The following is a 15,690-nucleotide window of genomic DNA, read 5'->3' as shown; positions in this document are numbered from 1 at the left end:
ATGATTGTGGATTCAATGATCAGGCCCGTTTAGTTAAAACAAAGTCTTTGTTTACTAAATAGCTGATGGGAGTTGTAGGAAAGTTCTGAGGTATATCACAGAGTAGGGTTCTACCAATAGGTGTGTATAGGGAGTAGCAATCATGGGAGTAGTCCACTGAGCCCAGAGGAGTAGAGAGCAGATGAGTGATAGTGTAGCATGAAAGGTAGTCGTAGTTAATACTCACGTTGACACTCTCCCGGGCTGTATAGTGATGACAAAGGCACACTTTTTTTCCCTTTGGGGCACACTCTGGTCTTGGAGTTCTCCTGCCTGATGGTGGTTCAGGGTGCCGTTGATGCTGATGAATTGTGAGGGGCAAGGCAGGCAGGGGTGCACCACCAATGAGGCCAGGTGAGGTGATCGCCTCAGACAGCACCAGAGAGGGGCAAGAGGAGAGCAGCGGAAGGGCCATGGGCAATGAGTGCTTTCATTGTGGCAAAGATGTTAGGTTAAGAAATTGGTGTTGGGGAGGGGGGGCGCCTTTTCAGTTTTCGCCTCGGGCAGCAGAAAGTCTAGGTGCACCCCTGAAGGCAGGGTACTTTACAGCAGCATTAGATGAGGCAATGATGCAGAAATTTAGCAGTAGAATAGTTATTTACTGAAGAATCAAGTTCAAGCTCATCAGTTACAATTCTCAACATACCGTACATGGCAGATGTTACATAAACAAACTTCCTACAGATTTTACAGCTTACATGGCTGCAAAGGTAGTTAGTAGGTCAAGATGTCTCTTTAATGCAATCCCCTCATATTACACTTCTCTAGCTAAATCTTGTACAAGCCTTCAGGAATGGGGTGTAACACATCTCTTTCTGCAATGCAACCACAGGGTGGACCCCAATTGCAAACTATGCTCTGCACTTTTTTTTTTTAACCGGTTGTCACACTTACAATGTATGCTTCCACAATGTCCTCTGTGGGATGTGGCCTCTTATGCAGATGGCCAGTCTGCTTCTCAAGTGTATCCAGACACTGTAAGACTTAATCTCCCAGACACATGGCTATGGAGATTCAGTGTTCCTTTTCAGAGTGCAATTCACCAAAGAAATTGTCTCTAAACCTTCCTCTTTTACATATGGCATACTTTTCCAAGTATATAAAGTTCTTTATTGGCCTTGCTCTGGTCAGTACCTACTCCAGGGCTGGCTTATCTTTCAGCTGCCACACTTAACATGTACTTACTCCTCTCTGCTCTTAGACTCACACTGACACTGGTCTCAGGACTAGACTACATTGGACAGGTCTGATCTAACCCCTTCTCTCTATGCAGAGAGGGAGAAAACAGTCCCATCTAGTGGTGGTTGTAAATAGGGCCTATTAACATCTTGCATGCAATTAATATGATGATTGCATATATGTACCACACAGAAGTACATTTTTAACCCCTTTAAATTGTCCCACTATACTACAGTGAGATGATGCAGTACTCCCCCCTGAGTCTCTTTCTGTAGGTGCTAGAAATCTTCCCAGTGTGGAAGCGCCTGAAGCAATTGACCCTTTCCACAAGCAGTTAAGTCTTTTGCCATAAGCATGTGGTGCCTTACTGTCTTTCCAGCATGGCCTTGATGGTTCTCTACCTTCTATAAAAGTCTGTTCTCTTTCTCTAAAGGATAGTCTTTCAGTTTAGCTGTTCTCTGGTAGTCTTCAGTCTCAGGGATGAAGATTTCCTAGTCTAGACTTCTTTTTAGACCTTTCAGGAGCTCCCAGATACAAATCTTTCCTTTAGACCTGCTCAGCATTTACTCACTAAAAAGGGGGAAGGACCAGCACATCACCCAGACAACTGGACTAAGTCTGCTAGTTTTTACTAATTTCTGACCATAGATACACAGTGCATAAGTATTATAAGAAAATATTGTTTGCTTAGGCAACAAATCACAACACTTTACTCTTTAGCAGTGAACCGCTGGGTCATTGCAAATGCTGACAGTTAATGATTCACAACAGCTGAAAGGACACACATAGGAGTCTACTGCTAAAAAGAATAATCATACAGATCCCCTCGAAGAATTATAACAATCCTTTATAAATCTGAACAATTTGTTTAATGGTGGCAAAAATACCAGGACCTAACAATATGATGCTTGCGTTTCAGGAACTTTCCAAAGCTGCACTTTGAGTTTGTGCATGTGCAGTATGTCACTTTTTTAGTTACCAACCTGCTCCTATAAATCACATTTATACTGAAGGAGAGTTTATAAATAACATGATCTCAGTTGTTCGGTTTTTACAACGCTAACACCATTCAAACACTTTGAAAATGAGTTTTTGGAGCAATGATCTCTTTCTTGACTTACATTGCCCTTGAATTCCAGAAAGTGTTTGACTTTGATTTTGCTTTCAAAAGCATTAGGTGCAGGCTTACAGGTGTAGAATTTAACCTGTTCAGTAAGAAACTTAGTCTGGGAATTAAGAACAGTGATTTTTTATTTATTTTTTTCATCACATGCATTGTACAAAACTGTAACTTTTTTTTAATTTCCTCTCGATATAGTCATATGAGGGTTTGATTTTTATTGGTTTGAATTGTATTTTTAAGGGTACCCTTGTGAGTACAATATAATGTATTGTATAACTTTTGTTATTTTTTAGAGAAGAAGGCCTTGTAAAAAATAAATAATAACTTCACTATTATTTTTAGCTTTGTTTTTACAGTGTTCACTGTGGCAAAATGACATGTGAACTTTGCATGACGGGTCAGTACAAGTACAGCCATTCAAAACAGAGTGATATACAGAGTGAATCAAAAGTCTCAGGACACCCTTTTATTTCAGAAACAAGAGGGAAAACTAAATATCTGAATACCCAAGCAAATAATGGGTGAGAGGGGCCTATCTTATAGGCTATTTTAGGAACATGGCCGCCATCTTGAAAGCCGCAATTAGATTAGCAATAGTTCAAAGTTCTGCGTTCAGCACCTGGGACAACACATTAGGTGTGCATCACAGGAAACGTTCCTGCTTGTTGTTTCAACTTTCTTTGTTGATCATTTTTGAACCACGAGATATTGAAAATCTGATTGTGGCAATCGATTTCTGAGAAAACTTTGGTCTTTTTTAAAATGCTACATGACCCCCTTACCATTTGACAAATTTGAGCTTTATACAATATGCCGGCCATGTTCCAGACATAGCCTAAAAGAAAGGCACCCTCACCCATTACTTGCTGGGATATTCAGATATTTCATTTTCCCTTTCATTTCTGAACTAAAAGGATGTCCTGAGACTTTTGACCCTGTATTTCTTTATTTTTGCATGCCGCTCACCAAACAGGACACGCTTGATGTGAGCTCTGTGCTAGCTGCGGCCTACCAGACTCTTTTAGTGCTGCTTTGCAGCTAATGAGCAGCAGAAACTTGCTGTTTTAGTGCCTCAACCTACCTAAATCCCCCAAAAAGCTGGTTCAGCATGCATCTCAGCCATTATTGCAAACTATACCAGAAAAGTGGAGCTTTCCAATATAGTATATATGACTCAAAACCCTCCCCAGTCACACCCTGTGAGTACCCACTGTCTTTAAAGGGAACCTGTCACCGGATTTTGTGTATAGAGCCGAGGACATGGGTTGCTAGATTGCCGCTAGCACATCCGCAATACCCAGTCCCCATAGCTCTGTGTGCTTTTATTGTGTAAAAAAAACTATTTGATACATAGGCAAATTAACCTGAGATGAGTCCTGTCCCTGAGATGAGTCAGGAACAGGACTCATCTCAGGTTAATTTGCATATGTATCAAATAGTTTTTTTTTTGCGGAATAAAAGCACACAGAGCTATGGGGACTGGGTATTGCGGATGTGCTAGCGGCCATCTAGCAACCTATGTCCTCAGCTCTATACAGAAAATCCCAGGGACAGGTTCCCTCTAAAAGCCTCTGGTGAGAACATTGATGAACCTATGAACCTTGCTTCTATATTCAAGTCTATACAAAGAATGTTTTGTGAAGAACTTGCTCAAGCAGTTTCCAAGTTCACCAGGCAAGTAAATTAGCTGGGTCAACAGGTGTTGGACATTGAGACTCAGGCAGACAAAATAACTGAGGCCTTAGAGGCAGACTGCCAAGATATCGCCACACATGCAAGTAGATTGAAGGCCCTAAAAATTATACTAGAAGACCTACTGTAGGACTGTTTCACATGAATGAGTCCATTGCGGGAATCACTGTCCGTGTACAAGCGCGATCCCCCTTTCTGGACACTGCTCGTCTTGCAGGAACGCACAACATTATCATGATTTATAATGCTATGTGCCTCTGCTTGACCTTATTGCTATAGGATCATACTGACAGCTTTATGTCAGTACAGATCTATCTCTGTATGCACACATTTATCTCTGTATGCACACATGCTATCAATCACTGATAACACATCCTCCCTGTACCGATAGCTGTTCACAAGAGGTGAAAAAAGCAAAGATATAAATGTATTTAACTGCATCTTTTTCCACAAAATGATATATAAATCTGCTGGGCTTCTCCTCCTCTATAACATGGTGCTTTCAGAATGCATTGCATTTTATGATGTCAGGTCCTCTTTAACCCCTTAGGGACGCATGACGTACTGGTACGGCATGTTTCCCGAGTCCTTAACCCCTTAAGGACGCAGGGCGTACCGGTACGCTTTATTTCCCGAGTCCTTAAGGACTCAGGGCGTACCGGTACGTCCTAACTTTGAATGAAGATTCCGGCGCCGCGGGGGTTAATGGGAACGGGATGCCGGCTGAAATCATTCAGCCGGCATCCTGTCACAACGCCAGGGGGGGGGGTCATGTGACCCCCCTATCGTCGATCGCCGCAAACCGCAGGTCAATTCAGACCTGCGGTTTGCTGCGCTTTCTGCAATTTCTGATCCTCGCGGTCCCTGACCGCGGGGATCAGAAACTTTAGTGTCCCTAAAATATAGATTTTCCACCCCCCACTGCACCCCTGCATGATTTTTTGCAGGCGGGTGGTGCTGGGGGGGGAGTTGTGGGCGGTGGGGGCGGCAGGCGGGATCGCGATCCCCCGCCCCCCTCCTCTTGAAAATTCGTTGGTGTACAGTGGGTATACCATTGTGTCAGCACATTGCTGAAACCCTGGTATAAACGGCTGACATCTATGCAGATGTCAGCCGTTTAACCCTTTCCATACCGCGGTCCGTACGGACCGCTGTATGGAAAAAGTTAACAGTAAGAGGGAGCTCCCCCCTCTCCCATCGGGGGGCTGCAGTGCCTTTGCAGCCCCCCGATGGAGAGGGAGAGAGCTCCCAGACAGCCCCCCGACAGCCCCGTCCTTACCCTTCCCCGTCTGTGAAGTTCTGACCACTACTGAGCAGACGGGGAAGGTTCCCATGGCAACAGGACGCAGTCTCAGGCATCCTGCTGTCCATGGTGCTGAACAGATCTGTGCTAAAGGCAGAGATCTGTTCAGACAAAGTGTAAGTAAAATACAGTACAAAACACTATATAGTGTACTCTACTGTATTATACAGACATCAGACCCACTGGATCTTCAAGAACCAAGTGGGTCTGGGTCAAAAAAAAGTGAAAAAAAAGTGAAAAAAAAAGTAAAAATCAAAAAACACATTTATCACTGATTAAAAATGAAAAAAATAAAATTTCCTACACATGTTTGGTATCGCCGCGTCCGTAACGACCTGATATATAAAACAGTCATGTTACTTTCCCCACACGGTGAACTCCATAAAAATAAAAAAATAAAAACTATTAGGAAATTTAAATTTTTCCCACCTTACTTCCCAAAAAAGGTAATAAAAGTGATCAAAAAAGTTGCATGTGCGCCAAAATAGTACCAATCAAACCGTCATCTCATCCCGCAAAAATCATACCCTACCCAAGATAATCGCCCAAAAACTGAAAAAACTATGGCTCTCAGACTATGGAAACACTAAAACATGATTTTTTTTGTTTCAAAAATGAAATCATTGTGTAAAACTTAAATAAATAAAAAAAAAGTATACATATTAGGTATTTCCGCATCAGTATCGACCGGCTCTATAAAAATATCACATGACCTAACCCCTCAGGTGACCACCGTAAAAAAATAAAAATAAAAACGGTGTAAAAAAAGCAATTTTTTGTCATCTTACGACATAAAAAGTGTAATAGCAAGCGATCAAAAAGTCATATGCACCCCAAAATAGTGCCAATCAAACCGTCATCTCATCCCGCAAAAAATGAGACCCTACTTAAGATAATCGCCCAAAAACTGAAAAAACTATGGCTCTTAGACTATGGAGACACTAAAACATTTTTTTTGTTTTAAAAATGAAATCATTGTGTAAAACTTACATAAATAAAAAAAATTGTATACATATTAGGTATCGCCGCGTCCGTGACAACCTGCTCTATAAAATTACCACATGATCTAACCTGTCAGATAAATGTTGTAAATAACAAAAAAAAAAAGTGCCAAAAAATCTATTTCTTGTTACCTTGCCGCACAAAAAAGTGTAATATAGAGCAACCAAAAATCATATGTACCCTAAACTAGTACCAACAAAACTGCCACCCTATCCCGTAGTTTCTAAAATGGGGTCACTTTTTTGGAGTTTCTACTCTGGGGGTGCATCAGGGGGGCTTCAAATGGGACAGGGTGTCAAAAAAAACAGTCCAGCAAAATCTGCCTTCCAAAAACCGTATGGCATTCCTTTCCTTTTGCACCCTGCCGCGTGCCCGTACAGCGGTTTATGACCACATATGGGGTGTTTCTGTAAACTACAGAATCAGGGCCATAAATAATGAGTTTTGTTTGGCTGTTAACCCTTGCTTTGTAACTGGAAAAAAAAAAACTTAAATGGAAAATCTGCCAAAAAAGTGAAATTTTGAAATTGTATCTCTATTTTCCATTAAATCTTGTGCAACACCTAAAGGGTTAACAAAGTTTGTAAAATCAGTTCTAAATACCTTGAGGGGTGTAGTTTCTTAGATGGGGTCACTTTTATGGAGTTTCTACTCTAGGGGTGCATCAGGGGGGCTTCAAATGGGACATGGTGTCAAAAAACCAGTCCAGCAAAATCTGGCTTCCAAAAACCATACGGCGCACCTTTCCCTCTACGCCCTACTGTGTGCCCGTACAGTAGTTTACGGCCACATATGGGGTGTTTCTGTAAACGGCAGTGTCAGGGCAATAAAGATACAGTCTTGCTTGGCTGTTAACCCTTGCTTTGTTAGTGGAAAAAATGGGTTAAAATGGAAAATTAGGCAAAATAATTAAATTCTCAAACTTTATCCCCATTTGCCAATAACTATTGTGCAACACCTAAAGGGTTAACAAAGTTTGTAAAATCAATTTTTGGGCGGTTTCTATTATGTAAGCCTCGCAAAGTGACTTCAGACCTGTAGTGGTCCCTAAAAATTGGGTTTTTGTAAATTTCTGAAAAATTTCAAGATTTGCTTCTAAACTTCTAAGCCTTGTAACATCCCCAAAAAATAAAATATCATTCCCAAAATGCTACAAACATGAAGTAGACATATGGGGAATGTAAAGTCATCACAATTTTTGGGGGTATTACTATGTATTACAGAAGTAGAGAAACTGAAACTTTGAAATTTGCAAATTTTTGAAAATTTTGGGTAAATCTGGTATTTTTGTATGCAAAAATTTTTACTTTTTTGACCCAATTTTAGCAGTGTCATGAAGTACAATATGCGACGAAAAAACAATCTCAGAACGGCCTGGGTAAGTCAAAGCGTTTTAAAGTTATCAGCACTTAAAGTGACACTGGTCAGATTTGCAAAAAATGGCCAAGTCCTTAAGGTGAAATAGGGCTGAGTCCTTAAGGGGTTAAGGACCCATGACGTACCGGTACGTCATGGGTTTAAAATACGATTGCGGCGCCGCGGGGGTTAATCGGTACAGGATGCTGGCTGAAATCATTAAGCTGGCATCCTGTCACAACGCCAGGGGGGGTCATGTGACCCCCCGTATCGGCGATCGCAGAAAACCGCAGGTCAATTCAGACCTGCAGTTTGCTGCATTTCCGGTCCATTCGGGTCTCCGGTGACCCGATGAACCGGAAAAAGACTGCGATCGGTGGCGTGATTACACACCACCAATCGCAGTACGAAGATTTGGAGAGGCGGTGCTTGCCATGGTGCTGATGGCCGCTGTCCAGGGTGCTTATTGGTGCTCCTCTCTCCCCTCCTCTTCCTGTTCTGCACGAGCACCCTGCAGCACCATCCTCACCACGCTCCCGAGATCCCCCAATCGGTACCCATCACCCTCCAGGTAGGTTAGGGTCAGTGAGGGAGAGGCACCGTTAGGCAGGGATAGAAGGGAAAAGTTCGTTATTAAAAAAAAAACTAAAAAAACTTTATCTAAACTTATTGTTTTTTTGCTTTGAGCGTTAAAAATATTAAATAAAAACGGTGCCAAAACACCCATTTTTTGGCAGAATTTCCATTTGAATCCTTTTTTTCCGGTAATAAAGCAAGGGTTAACAGCCAAACAAAACTAAATATTTATTGTTCTGATTCTGTAGTTTGCAGAAACACCCCATATGTGGTCGTAAATGGCTATACATCCACACGGCAGGGCATAGAACGAAGGGAACTCTATATGGTTTCTGGAAGGCAGATTTTGATGGACTGGTTTATTTACACCATGTCCCATTAGAAGCCCCCCTGATGTAGCCTAGACTAGAAACTCCAAAAAAGTGACCCTATCTAAGAAACTACACCCTCAAGGTATTTAAAACTTACTTTACAAACTTTGTTAACCCTATAGGTGTTCCACAAAACTAAATAGTGAATGTAGAAACAATTTTAGAATGAAATTTTTTGTTACCTTGCCTCAATAAAGTGTAGTATAGAGCAACCAAAATTCATATCTACCCTAAAATAGTCCCAAAACAACAACCACCGTATCCCGTAGTTTCCTAGATGGGGTCACTTTTATGGAGTTTCTAATCTAGGGGTGCATCAGGGGGCTTGAAAGGGTACATGGTGTAAATAAACCAGTCCAGCAAAATCTGCCTTCCAAAAACCATATGGCGTTCCCCTTCTTTGTCCTGCCGTTTAGCCAAATAGTAGTTTACGACCACATATGGGGTGTTTCTGAAAACTACAGTATCAGGGCAACCCATATTGAGTTTTGTTTGGCTGTTAACCCATTTTTTTTCCAGTAATAAAGTAAGGGTTAAAATGGAAAATATTCCAAAAAATAGAAATTCCCAAATTGTTTCTCCATCTATTATTAACTCTTGTGGAACACATAAAGGGTTAACAAAGTTTGTAAACCCAGTTTTAAATACCTTGAGAGGTGTACTTTCTTAGATGGAGTCACTTTTTTGGAATTTCTATTCTAGGGGTGCAAGGGGGGGCTTGAAATGGGACATGGTATAAACAAATCCAGTCCTGCAAAAGCTGCCTTCCAAAACCCATATGGTGTTCCCCTCTTTCTATGTCCTCCGGTTTGGCCAAACAGTAGTTTAGGACCACATATGGGGTGTTTTTGCAAACTACAGAATCAGGGCAACCCATATTGAGTTTTGTTTGGCAGTTAACCCTTGTTTTTTTCCTGGAAAAAAATTATTATATTGGAAAATTTTCCCAAAAATCTAAATTCTTAAATTTTATGTCCATTTGCCATGAAGTCTTGTGGAAGACCTAAAGGGTTAACAAAGTTTGTAAAAACAGTTTTGAATACCTTGAGGGGTGTAGTTTCTAGAATGGGGTCATTTTTGGATGGTTTCTATTATATAAGCCTCACAAAGGGACTTCAAACCTGAACTGGTCCATAAAAAGTGGGATTTGGAAAATTTCTGAAAAATTTGTAACATCTCCAAAAAATAAAATATCATTCCCAAAATGATATAAACATGAAGTAGACATATGGGGAATGTAAAGTCATCACAATTTTTTGGGGTATTACTATGTATTACAGAAGTAGAGAAACTGAAACTTTGAAATTTGACAATTTTTCCAAATTTTTGGTAAATTTTGTATTTTTTTATACAAAAAAATTAACTTTTTTGACCCAATTTTAGCAGTGTCATGAAGTACAATATGTGACGAAAAAACAATCTCAAGCGGCCTGGGTAAGTAAAAGCGTTTTAAAGTTATCAGCACTTAAATTGACACTGGTCAGATTTGCAAAAAATGGCCAAGTCCTTAAGGAGAAATAGGGTTGAGTGCTTAAGGGGTTAACAGTTGTATTTAGCAATGATACAAGTTCATATTTGAATGCTGCTATTTGGAGAAGCCCTAGCTTCCTAAGGTCTCATCATAATATATTAACCTTTCAGTCAGCCTACTCATCTTTATTAGCTTTCCCCCAGAGCTATAAATGTGTAAGGTATTGTCACATAATCTGAGGAGATGTAAATCCCCCCTGAAACATAAGAAGGCCTCCTTGATTATGCTAAACGTAAACCGGATATTATCTATATTCAAGAATCCCATTGTACTAGAATTTCCTTTCCCACAATTCTTCACCGATCTTATAATTTTTCTTTTCATACCAAATGTAGAGGGGTCCTGATAATTCTTTATGACTTCCATTTGTGGTTGAAAAGGAAACTATTGATCCAGAGGGTTGTTATATCATTTTAGAAGGTATGTTCTTAGATAAGAAGATGTGTTTGGTTAATTCATACGTCTCTATTCATGGTCCCATTTTTTTTCAGTGTTCTTTGTTCAAAACTGATAACTCTACAATACGAGCACTTAAAGGAAATCTGCAAGTTAAAACCAGATGACGCATCTCCTGTTTTTCTAATCTGTTTTTATTTTCTGATTGTATATTTTTTAATTCTGTTTCCTGAACATGATTATGGGGGCGACCATCTTGCCTGAGCTGTTCTTAACAGCATTTAGAAAGCATTAAAAAAGTTGCTTTACAGTAGCCCCATGGTCCATAGCCACAATGGTCAGGAGGGGATTCTCATTTATGGGAGAGTTTTCAAGGCATGCTCTGTGACTTGTGCAGAGGTCATTGTACAAGGAAAGAATAGATACTTTTTGACAATCACCTATTGTGAATGGTGGATCCTGTCTTATCTATGCAATGAGGTGATATCATTACAGACAGGATAAGAATGAGTTAACTGCAGTAAAGTGATCTGTACAAACCAAGAAGTGGTGCCAATTATTATACATAGTGGCCAGTGCAAAAGCTGCAGGATTTTTTGTTTTAGTTTAAATATAAAAAGTGACATGGAAAATTCAAAATAACATCTTCAAAAATTCTTTAAAAATATGTTAAACTTAAAAAAGTGATTTAAACACAAGGTCATTTTCTGATGACACATTCCCTTTAGGCTGGTGTGATGACTTTATCTTTGTGTATAATGGCAAGTTAGATAGATCCTTTACCTCCTGCTTGAGGTGTATTTGTACACAACAGAGACTTATTGACTCCCACTCCAGGTTACTCTTGTTAGCTGATGTGTGGAAGGGGCACAATCATTCTCTTCAAGGTAGTTCTTACTGTATTTCTCTACTTCCCACTGTCATTTATACTTGGATATATTGGATCTTAACTTCTACTCTTAGTCTCACATGCTTGTATGCTCAACAGTGATGGCCAGTTCGCATTGTTCGCCCGCAAACACATGCGGGCTGCCATCATAACTCACAAGTCACGAGGCATAGGTAAGCCCTTACCTGTGCCTGCCCCGCTAGCCGGTCTGAAACAAATGCAGTCAGCGGGAGCAGGCAGTTCCGAGAACAGCCTGCTGTTCTCGGAACTGCCTGCTCCCGCTGACCGCATTTGTTTCAGACCAGCTCGTGGCGCAGGCACAGGTAAGGGCTTACCTATGCCTCACCGGACTTGTGAGTTAAGATGGCAGCCCGCATGTGATAGCGGGCGAACAATGCGAACTGGCCATCACTGATGCTCAACATGTACATTGTGCCTATAGTCTTATTCAAACCCCTTAGGGACCCACTTTTTACCATCAGATACGGCCCCATGTCTTTAATTAATCTTGACTCTAAGGCTGGGTTCACACGGCCATTGCTGGTGACGTGAGGGTAAAGATGCAGGTGACGTGCTGGAAAAGATGCTGGTGCATTGCGGGAAAGTGCACAATTTTTCTCAACGAGTGCAAAGTTCGGTGTCACGCCTTGCCCTGTGAATGTGCTGAAGCTGGCTGCACATGTTTAAATCGTCTCTTTGTTTTGGTTTGAGTTGAGCTGGATCCAACTTCCCTCAGGTGTACTGGGTTGATTGTTAGCAACGCTATTTATTCCTCCTTCTCCCAGTGGCTTGTGCGGGTTATAGTTCATTCCTGTTGGCTTTGGAAGTGTTGTGAATTGTCTGCTCCAGCTCAGTTCAAGATAAGTCCTCTCTGTTTCTTCCCTTGTTGTCTTTTGCCTAGGCTTCTAGGGAGACGCTTGCTTCCTCCTGCTTGACGAAGCAGGTCGCCTCTTCCCCTTTCCCTTCTGCTCAGGGTTGTCCCAGGGTATATAGACGTAGGCACAAGGGCATGTGCATATCCACCTTAAGTATAGGGAAAGCTTTAGGGATCACTAGGAGGTGACCCTTTCTCCCTAGCTTTTGGGCCTAGTCTATTGTTCTGTTTGTTTTCCCTGTGTTTGGTTATTTCCCTGCTGATATGCCTTCCGTAACATTATAACCCGCCATAAAACTGTCATATCCCTGCTGTTTGCGAAATGGAGGCTATGGATGCTTTGGCTGATCGTATGCAGGGGTTATCTCCGCAGTTCTGTTGCACGGTGTCAGAATGCTCTGGCGTCTGGCGCCGTTGGAGGAAAACAGGTCTGCTTAGAGCCTAAAATCGCTCTCCCTGATAGGTTCTCAGGGGGTGGTGATGACTTTATTCAGTTCAGGGAGTCCTGCAGGTTGTATTTTCATCTGCGGCCGATGTCATCTGGTGACGAGAATCAAAGAGTGGGGATAATTATATATCTGCTCAAAGGGGACGCGCAGTCCTGGGCTTTTTCTCTGCCGACCAGTTCACCATCCCTCCGGTCGTAGATTAATTTTTTAGAGCCTTGGGCTTGATTTATGATGACCCAGACCGCGTCTGTGGAATGATCCTGCACTCCGGAGTCAGTTTTGTCAGAGGCTATCTGAGAGGTTGAAAGATGCCCTTGCTTTTCATGAGTATCCCGATTCATTGGAGACGGCCATGTCTTTGGCAGTGCAGCTTCATAGACGTCTTAGAGACGTCTCGAGTGAGGGGTCCCGTCTGTAAGTGGATCCGTCCCACCTAGTCCCCGGGGTGATATGACTTTTGAATCTGGGGCAGGAGAGGAGCCTATGCAGTTGGGCCAGGTTTCCTTTCGCTCAGGTGATAGGAAGCTGATTAAGCTATGTTACTACTGTGGCAAAAAAGGTCATTTTGTTTATGCGTGTCCCTTTGTTAAACCTCAAAACTGTAATGAAAAACTACGGAGGTATTCACATAAAGAGAAAGAAAAAAACTTCCTGACTCTTGGTAGTGTGAATGGGGAGTCGGAGCAAGCTAATATGCATTCTCCCTGCAATACCAGTTTTCTGCTGCCTGCCATGGTGGCGCTAGACTCAGGAAATTTAGATTTTTAGGTATTTGTTGACAGTGGTGGGGGGGGGGGGGTAAACCTTATTGACTTTAATTTTCTCCAAAATGTTGGTTTTTGAACTAGCGCATTAGAAAAGGTAATACCAGTGTTTGCTATTGATTCCTCCCCTCTCTCACAAAGAGTCTTACTCATATTGTTCATGACATTCCGTTAAGGATGAGTGATTCACATGTTGAGTCCATTTCTTGTTTTGTTATGAGGGGCTTGCCTGCTCCGATTGGTTCTAGGTTTACCATGGTTGGTAAAGCATAACCCTACTATTGACTGGCGAACAAGACAAATCAGTAGCTGGAGTGAATTTTGTATGGACAACTGTCTCTGTGCTTCTATCTCAGGGGTGTCAACTACGGTCCTACCTCAGTTTCTCTCTGATTTTGCGGACGTATTCTCAGAGGGTGGAGCTCAGGAGCTGCCTCCCCATCGAGAATATGAATGTCCAGTCAATCTCATCCCTGGAGCTAAACTGCCAAAATCTTGGCTATACAACCTTTCCCAACCCGAAAGAGACGCTATGCGGAAGTATATTGCCGAGAGTTTGGCAAAGGGACATATTAAGCCATCCAAGTCCCCTGTGGCTGCCGGCTTCTTTTTCGTAAAAAAGAAAGACGGATCACTTAGACTGTGTTTGGATTTCCAGGAATTTAATATTATTACGGTCCGTGATCCGTATCCCTTTCCTTTGATTTCTGATCTATTTGATCAAATTGTCGTAGCCAAGGTGTTCTCCAAGTTGGATTTAAGAGGAGCCTATAATTTGATCAGAATAAAGGAAGGAGATGAGTGGAAAACAGCCTTCAATACACCCGAAGGTCATTTCGAGAATCATGTCATGCCCTTTGGTTTAACTAATGCGCCAGCAGTCTTTCAGCGATTTGTCAATGATATTTTCCATCATTTAGTAGGAAGGTTTGTTGTTATTTATCTTGATGACATACTAATTTACTCACCGGATATGGAGACCCATCAGGATCACGTGAGACAGGTGTTGTCGATCCTTCGGGAGAATAAATTGTATGCAAAATTGGAAAAATGTGTATTTGCTGTCCAGGAGCTACCGTTTTTGGGATACCTGCTTTTGACTCTGGTTTTCGTATGGACCCCGAAAAGATGCAGATTTTGGGTTTTACCAATAACTACAGAAAATTTATCTTGAATTATTCCACCATTGTAAAACTTTTGACAGATATGACTAAAAAAGGCGCCTACCTCTCTGTCTGGTCGGATGAGGCATTACAGTCCTTTTCTGCTATTAATAAATGTTTTGCGTCTGCTCCCATTCTGATGCAACCTGATGTGTATCAACCGTTTTCTCAAAAAAAAACTCTCCGCCGCTTAAAGAAATTATGATGTAGGAGATAGAGAATTACTGGCCATTAAATTGGCCTTTGAAGAATAGCGTCACTGGTTAGAAGGGGCTACTCATCCTATTACGGTATATACTGACCACAAAAATTTTGCTTACCTGCAGTCTGCTAAGTGCCTGAATCCTAGACAGGCTAGGTGGTCACAGTTTTTTACTAGGTTCAATTTTGTGGTCACCTTTCGCCCTGGAGTTAAAAACGTCAAGCCTGATGCGTTGTCACAAAGTTTTCCTGGGGGGAGTGATTCGGAGGATCCCGCTCCGATTTTGCCTGATGGGGTGGTGGTTTCTGCTCTGTACCCTGAGTTGGAGATGGAGGTGTTGGGGGCCCAGGAGGAGGCTCCTGATTCCTGTCCTCAAGGCAAGTTGTTTGTTCCTGCTGAACTGCGAAACAAGGTGTTCAAGGAACATCATGATACGGTCCTTGCGGGACATCCTGAAAGAAAATCCACCATAGATCTTATTTCCCGGAGATTCTGGTGGCCAGGGTTGCGCAAGGGTGTGGAGGGTTATGTGACAGTTTGTGAGACCTGTGCACAGGCGAAGGTGGCTCACACTAGGCCTTCAGGATCCCTTCTTCCTTTGTCCATCCCGTCTCGTCTTTGGACGGATTTGTCCATGGACTTTATTACCGATTTACCAAGTTCCTCTGGGAAAACTGTGATTTTGGTGGTAGTGGACCGCTTCAGTAAGATGGCTCACTTTATACCGTTAAATAGCTTGCCCAATGCCAAAACTCTCGCTCAGGTTTTTATCGATAACATT

This window comes from Bufo bufo, chromosome 1 (assembly GCF_905171765.1).
Source record: "Bufo bufo chromosome 1, aBufBuf1.1, whole genome shotgun sequence".
Lineage (NCBI taxonomy): Eukaryota > Metazoa > Chordata > Amphibia > Anura > Bufonidae > Bufo > Bufo bufo.
Note: the sequence above shows the minus strand (reverse complement) of the source record.